This window comes from Lepeophtheirus salmonis, chromosome 13 (assembly GCF_016086655.4).
Source record: "Lepeophtheirus salmonis chromosome 13, UVic_Lsal_1.4, whole genome shotgun sequence".
NCBI lineage: Eukaryota > Metazoa > Arthropoda > Copepoda > Siphonostomatoida > Caligidae > Lepeophtheirus > Lepeophtheirus salmonis.
In genome coordinates, this window is record NC_052143.2 from 171,916 (window position 1) to 180,399 (window position 8,484).

Sequence of the window (8,484 nt, forward strand, 5' to 3'; positions counted from 1 at the left end):
AAAAATTTCCATTTGCACACTCTAATTAGTGACAGTACTAGTCTACAATGTCAACAAGCCCGAAACTTTTGAGCCAAGAAGGGCTCTGTAAAAAAAGGGCAAACTGAACCAGAAGGAGTTAACAAAAACAGCTCAGGTCAATCCCCTCAAGTCCATGAGGGGCCATGCAAGAGATCCTGGGGGCTCATACCAGACTGTGCAGAGAGCTATTAAAAATGTGGGTGGAAAGAGCCTTGTGAGTGTGGAAAGGCCACTTTTGACATCATCAATGATGAAACCCTCTCCTCCGTCGTTGCAAGACTCTTTCGAGTTATTTTGAACTCTTTTGGTCACTTTTGGCCCCCTTTCCCTACAGCCCTGATGCCAACCCCCTCAACCACAACTTTAAGATGCGTGTCAAGGGAAAGGACTGCAGTGTTCGTCATCTAAACTCAGAGGACCTTAAAGCCATTATCAGCCAGTATTGGAACGCCATAACAAAGGAGTATATCTGTAACGGGTATCAGGCCTTCCGCCGCCACCTGGAAGCTATCATTGCCTCTAAAATAAATTATATGTGGTTGAAGATTATAATTAAAAGTGTTCAGGGTTTTATTGACCACTCGGTATCCGTAGCACCTCTTAATCTTTTCGTAAAAGATCAAAGGGAACAGCTGGAAATTGGGGAGTATTTAAAACTTTTCCAAGTACGTTATTCCCCATGAAAATTGTCCTATCCCAAGATAACTAGCAATACAATGTATGTCAATAACAGACATCGGGCCAGCACTCCTTTTCAAATAGTTGTACCGTGCCGACCGCTGGTCAATCTAAATAAAGGGATTATTTTGGTTTTTTTTGACGTCAGAGTCGATGTGAAGAGTTCATAATATAAAATTGTTTAGTCCTCGTTTTAATATTAATTAGTAATAAATTACTATTATATTAAATTTATAAATTGTCCTACTATACCTCTATTTAGATTGTAACTGGCGATCGAGTCCCGAAATAAAACTTGGATTTGTGCGGCTGCAGTTTGTGGCTCATTTGTGGATCCTCCAATTAGAGAACAAGAACCTAAAATCTAAATGATATTTTCAAGAGTCAATGAAAGGAGAACTTGAAAAAAAAATTACATAGGTTCAAAGTAAACTCATCGTCAGCGGGAAGAAGTCCATTCCTTGCGTATCAACATTAAAAAAGTGGATCCGAAATTTTAAAATAATGCAGTCAGTAAGAGGGATTTATATACATTGTGGGATATGTGGCCAAAAATCTCCTCCCAAAATCCCAACATTAGGAATCCATACCTCATATGTTAATGTTCCGCCTAGTCCATGGCTACAAACTTTTAATTATTACATTTATTTGACGAAAATATGAGTCTATAAAAAATAAATTAGCTAGAAAAATAAGAAAGATGACTCTTTTTGTCTGTTAACTTTTAAAATAATTAAATATCAAATTTTTATTCTACTCTAGTTTATTTATATTACAAGTTTTGAAGTAATTTATGTATTTTTTTTATTTTTTCGAAATATAGAATTTATCCCTCTACAATATTTTAATTTTATGGTATATTTAGTTTTAAAACCCAATAGCATTTTAGTCTTAATTATTAAGATCAATCACTTCATAATTATGCGTGAATTCAACCAATGAATTTAATAGTACACCGACTATGACGTCACGCTCCATCAACAAAGGAACACGCGAGGTGGAAGACACCAATTAGTCCAAATATGTGTAATTGACATACCCAAGGTTACGACTGATGTATGACTTCCACCACGGTTTTTAATATTGACGTCATAGTGAATGAGGGGTTGAGTGTTTTGTCAAAATCTGTTTTTCTTACCCAGCAGTCGGTACGATACATCAAATTGAAAATTATATAAATAGTGACGTCATAGAATATGAGTGGTTGTGTGTTTTGTCAAAATCTACCTGTCATGCACAGCAGACGGTACAATATATCAGATAGAAAATTATATCTTGCAAGCCCGATTACATGATAGTCTAAGCTTGTACTTCTATTAAACCTGGGCTACCCTTTATTTTGTAGTAGATATAAGTTTACAGATCAATGAGATACAATTTAAAAAAAAAAGATCCAGCTTAAAATTACATGCAATTTCCATCACTACTCCTGTGTCTTCTCCGCCATTTGTTTTGCTCCTATCCTGATCAATTTGATATGTTGTCATTAAAATTCAAATTGGCTTTTATTAGGCGGCAGTAATAGAGCCTTTCATTTTTGTTAAAAGAGATATACTTTAAAACTATATTTATCAACGAAGAAGATTAAACAGAAACGCATAGCTAATTTAAATAATTTTTGTAGTTATTTAAATACAAATTGTATTTCATAAATTAACGTAAGTAATTGATTTTTAACTTTGTCACCTTGATTGAATCTCGGAACCATTCCACTAAAAAGAAAAAGGCAAATGCCCAACATCAGTTGGTAATAAATTCGTCAATCCTTCCCCACTATGAACTATTATCAAATAGTTAATGGGAATTGTTCACACCTTAGCAAGAGCTAATCATAATTCAACAAATCAACGTTCCGAACACTGACTAGCAAAAAATAATTATAAACATCTACAGCAGACAGCAAAACACACTTTACATTTTTGGGTTAGTGAAAATAAGAATTTAATTTTTTTTTGGCGATATTATTTCATGTTTGCAAATATTCTTTGTAAAAATGGATAACAAATGGAAAAATATTATTTGGTATAAGAAGAAAGAACCAATATTGTAGTGTGCGGTGTTATAATTATTTATGTACTCTTTTTGGAAGACATATATAATAAATCAAATTACAATTTTGAACACAATTTGAAGGCCAACATCTAATTTCCCACTTTTTATTAGATATTATAGCATTACTTGTCTTCAATCAAAGTACAAAACCTTTAAGTAAGTTCAATATTCTTGAATTGAGTAGATTTGCAGATCCCTCAAAACGTCATGCATTTGTAAATAAAATTAATACAATTTTTGTGAAGGTTAGACCACACCAATATTTGTAATTTACATACTTTTTTCCTTTAAAAATTTAATCCAGTTTTTCTTTGAAGTACATAAACATCTTTTTTTTAAATATAAGCTGGCTACAAAACACAAAAAGTCCATCAAGTGCAATTTGTTTAGCTTTGTCTTATTGGAAAAATTGCTTGACTTACGTCCAAGAACGAATACAACTCGTATGACAAGTAATTACTGTATTGTGAATTTGTTTGTTACCATGCTAACAAAATTTGCTGTGAAAATAAGATATATGTCGGATATATTTGACAGTATAATTTTATACAGCACACAACACTAGTATTTCAATATTTTATTTTGTAAGAAGGAAATTCCTTCAAAAATAGAAAAGTATTGTAAATAAATTTGAAACTTTTCACATTTATTCAAACTGTGTGAGTCTTTTGGATCGTCTGAAATATTCAACTTTCTAGGAAAGCATTTGTAAAGAATGAATAAATTCCAAAATACTTATTAGAAAATTGGAAAACTCTATGTATTTGATTAATGATATGGAAGTGGCCCAATTCAATGTGGGCTTGTTGATTCCTTTAAAGGGATATTTGTCAAAATAGCAACATATTTATAGACATATGTTTTAAAATATTGATATTTAGATATTTGAAAGAATATCTATTTTCAGTGGTGAAAATCCAGAGTAGAATGGGCATGTAAAAAAACCGATAATCAACATGGTAATCCTGACAATTTGAAGAATGCTTTTGAGGAGAGAAATAATTATGCTCATGACATCTTATTGGATCAGCTACAATTAGCTGTGATAAGGGAGGAAGAGGGAAATGACATAAACAACGACATTTTTCTAGAATTACTCTGATGCCGATCCCCAATTTTACTCTGAGTCCAACAAGGACTTAAAATGATAACTCCGCAACAAATCCTAAGGATTACGATCTGTCTTTTATGAGCACACACGAATGTTCAATCAGGTCTTAAATATTAATGAATCTATTTAGTAAATGATGTTTACTACTCAGGAATTAAATAGTAATGACAACTGCTAAGGAAAATAAAATGTATTCTTCAGATTACCAATTCAAAAAAAAAAAAAAAACGGGCCAGCTAAAAAATACACCAGATTTTCATCACAATGGACGTTTATTAATTCATATAGAGTGTTAATTTTTTCAAATAATTATTTAAAAAATTAATACACACTAAAAAAAATTAATTTTTTTAACAATTTGATATAATGAGGAAAAAGGATGAATAAAGCTCGCAAGACGTTGCTTCTATGGACTTATCCCTCAAGTTTCCTCATGATTCCCCTGCATTACAGGCACTAAGAGAAAGCAGATATACAAAAAATACATGCGATGAATACTGTTTCTATAGGTGATTCTCCCTTCTAGAGAAAACTGAGGGCTGAAGCAGCACTTAGAAGTAGAAAATAAACTGTGAGTGTATGTACTTTTTCGACTACATTAATCAAATTATTCATATAGCATATTAGTATTGCACTATACCTTCGCAAGTTGGAATTGAATTCACTTTCTGCTGAGAGGCAGTTGTGTTCTATTGAAAATTAGCAAACGTATCATTAAGCCTGCTCGTGATTTTTGTTTCAATTCATAAAGTATTGAAATTTTTAGTTTTGGTAAGTTTTTTTTTATATATTTTCTTTTTAAAAAATTGTGGATGTAAGGTTTAAAGATTAATTATAATTATTCATTCATCTTATATTAAAAAAAAGTAGGATAATTAGAAAGCAATATATGTACCTATTAGACCGTACGTAAATACATATGTCTCAAAATGGGGAAAGTCACTTTCTAACTTCTTCCTTTACATAGTTGAAAAGTATTCCACGTGTTAAAATAATGTTTTATTTACTTTAAATTGAGGCTATCTTCAAATTATGATAGGAAAGATTCGATCAATGTAGGAAGGAGAAAAATTGAATCATCTTTTGCTTTCATGCACAGTATTTAATGACACTTTTAGCAGGAATTACTTTCTCGAGTTTAAAACAAAATTATTGTCTTCTCTTCAAATTGGAGGTAAACATAATAATAGAAATTAATATATAACTGAATTTAATACATTTAAATAATCCCTTTTGTAATATAAGCTAATCTTACATATATAGATATTTAAATAGTGTTCCATTTATAATTTAAAAATGGAGTAATTTGAGAACCTTCTATGGGAACTTTTTTTTAAATTGCATAGTATTCCAATCAGTATAAAGCAAGATCATTTTCCAAAGAATTTATACACAACGGAACTTTATATTTATTTTATATCGCTCAACTTATACGGAATTACAATCTTGTATCAAATCAATATACATATTGTATTTCAAAGAATATTGAATTTCGTAACACACTTACTAGAAGCTAGAAAAAAGAAAATTATGAAATAAATAATCAACGTTTCTTATACTAGTTTCAATCAACGAATACCTAAAACCATTGCCAATCACTTACTAGTAGCATTATTACGTGCATTTTCCACTTACTTTATATAGAGAGAGTCCCAGCATGATCCTATGAATTATGATGATTGTTGTAGGATTCAATCCAGAGCTGAACTTGAAGCAGGGGAGACTAAGTGATCCTGGAGAAGGGAATGAGGGGCCTGAGCAAATTTGCTTATTGTTTATATAGATTTGAATTTGAAAAAGAGGAAAGGAAGAGAAAAGAGGATGGTGAAATTGATCGGAAAGAGTTGGACCGAGTAGTGATAGACGATGAGGAAGAGTAATGAGGGAATTTACTTCTATTTCACAAGGTAAGAATACTATCTACTGATTGGTATTCCAATCCTACTCACTATTAAAAAATTCATTTCTAATCCATGAATACCATAATTCATTGATATCCGTCTCTCATCCATCACTAGTCATCAATCACCTCCAGAGCCAACTAATTATTTAATTATTGATTTTGTTCTTAATATTATTTTGATTACAAGGAGGACGAAGACGTATCAGGAGTCATCACCAATTCATTAGCTAAAACGAAAAAAGAAACTCCGATTTAATGGACCACAGATATTTCTATTTCAATCTCTTCATCCTATAGTGAATGAAATAGATTCTACTAATTCTGAATATGGTATATTCGGACTATTCATTGATGACGATTTCATTGAAAATGTTGTTGATCAAAACAAACATCAATGCCCATCAACAAACTTTTAACAATGAATGAAACTAGAGATGAAATACATTCGAACAAAGAAGCAGAGTGCCTAATAGTTTTGAAAGATACGATAACGTCATAAGCAGAGTTGGACGGACACTTTTACTGGGGGGGTCAAATCATTTTTATTTACATACTAATTATAAATAATATTTGTTTATATAACAAATCTCGAGGATCAGAGAGCCATCTTCAAACTTCCCTTATGTCTAGATGTAATAGTTTTGAAGACATCTTGCATTAAATTAGTTTCATAATTAAGGATATTCATTTTCCATTGCTTATTTATATAGCTAGAATTTATGAGGAACAGGTGACTGCTTAGCGTTCAGAAAACTGGACACCTCATTTTCCAATATTAATTAATATTGTTCTAAAGAAACTTGGCACAGTTAATGAATATTTTATATGATGACAAATACTAAAATTTCTATTTCTGTAAGACCACTCATTAACTTAATGCATTAATTAGTATTATATATTAGGTCGGAGAAAAAGAAATTTCGTATTTGGCGCTCATTTTTTTAACTAAGTATGCCTTTTTCATTATTGGTCACATCGGATCATACGATACGGGATTATTAAGGTGTAAGTGTATACTACAAACGCTTTTCGTACAGTATGGCGTTTGGCCGGTTCAATCGTAAATTATAATGCGCCGAGTATGGAGATCTCAAAGGAAGAAAGCCGCCATGTTTTACATTTTACTACCTAAAAGAGGTCAATACTCTTTCGGTTGGTGTTGCAGAGCAGTGATACGAGCCATTTCCTCCACCCTCTCTACTGTGAACAACTCGGCCGTTTGTAGCGGGTAATCAAACAGAAGCCGCCAGCATTAGTGAATAGGACACATCAAGACATTGTCAGGCCTCACACATCTATGATGACGCGCCAGAAGCTCTTGTAGCTCGCATGGGAATTTCTTATGCATCCATCCTACAGCTCGGATCTGACACCAAGTGACTACCAGCTTTTCCTGTCTATGGGCAACTTACATAGGGGTACAAATTTGGCGTCAATAAAGGCCAGTGAAAATTGGTTGTCCGATCGGTTTCGGTCTCTTTCGGTTCATGTTGTACAAGAGTGGTTCGAGATTTCTTTTCCCACACTTAATTCTGACCTCTACTGTGAACAACTATACACTTTTGAAGCTGGTGATAGAACAGAAATGGTAAGCTTTGGTAGTAGGAGAAAACAAGACATCATCAAGACAACTCCAGATCCCACACATCCTTGATGACGTGCCAAAAACTCTGGGAGCTCGGATGGGAAGTTCTTATGCATCCACTCTACAGTTTGGACCTGGGATCAAGTGACTATCAAATATTCCTGGTCTATGGCACATGACTTGGGGGTACAAATTTGGCGTCAATAGAGGCCTCTGATAATTGGTCGTCTGAGTTTCTTTGCTAATAGAGAAAAGCCTTTCTACGAAAAGCACATTATAAAGTTTTATTCTCGTTCGCAACAAGTTATCGAATAGAACGGGGAATACTTTGCTTAAATCGGATGATTGTAACACTTTTTATACAGCATAGAATTAAAACTAAAAATACACAAATACTTTTACCTCACCTATTGTATACACATTTCGATGTCTATCTACGAAAAAAGTTTGATATTCCTCATCCCAGTTCTTCCCAAGCATTGTATCAGAATTTGGAGCTTCAAGAGGATAAAATTGCAACCAACTCTTTGTAAAATATAATACAAGGTTGTCTGATTATAATAACTTTGTCGAGTAATATCTGGCCCCTCGAGACCTACAATATAAAATATGAAAAAAAAAAAAAAAAAATCAATAAGGGATTTGTTACTTATTAAGGATTTGTTTGACTTGTAACCCTTGAAATTATCAAACTGGTAGTATCTGGCTCACTGTATGAAAACGTTCCCGGACTCTTTTGGAGAGGCGTCGACTAGAAGAGATCAAATTCTTTCAAATATGTATATATATTCTATAAGTAATTGATAGAATTGAATTTCAATATAGCTTTCGAAAGAAAAATACCGTTCACGTTAAGTAGGATTATTATTGATTTAAATGAAATTTAAAGATGTGATTAAGTACGAACAAATTACTAAATGATTTATGTATATTGCTGCATTAAGTAACACAAGTTCTATGATAATTATTGATTAGGGTATAACACAAATGTTTGATCTAAGCATGCGTTGATACTATTAAAATGTGCAAGCTTTCATTCATCTTTAATTTATGTATTTTTTGTGCTTCCATTTATCAAAAAAATTGAACTCAAATGTGATTATCTAGATCATTCACATTACTTCAAAGAAAAAG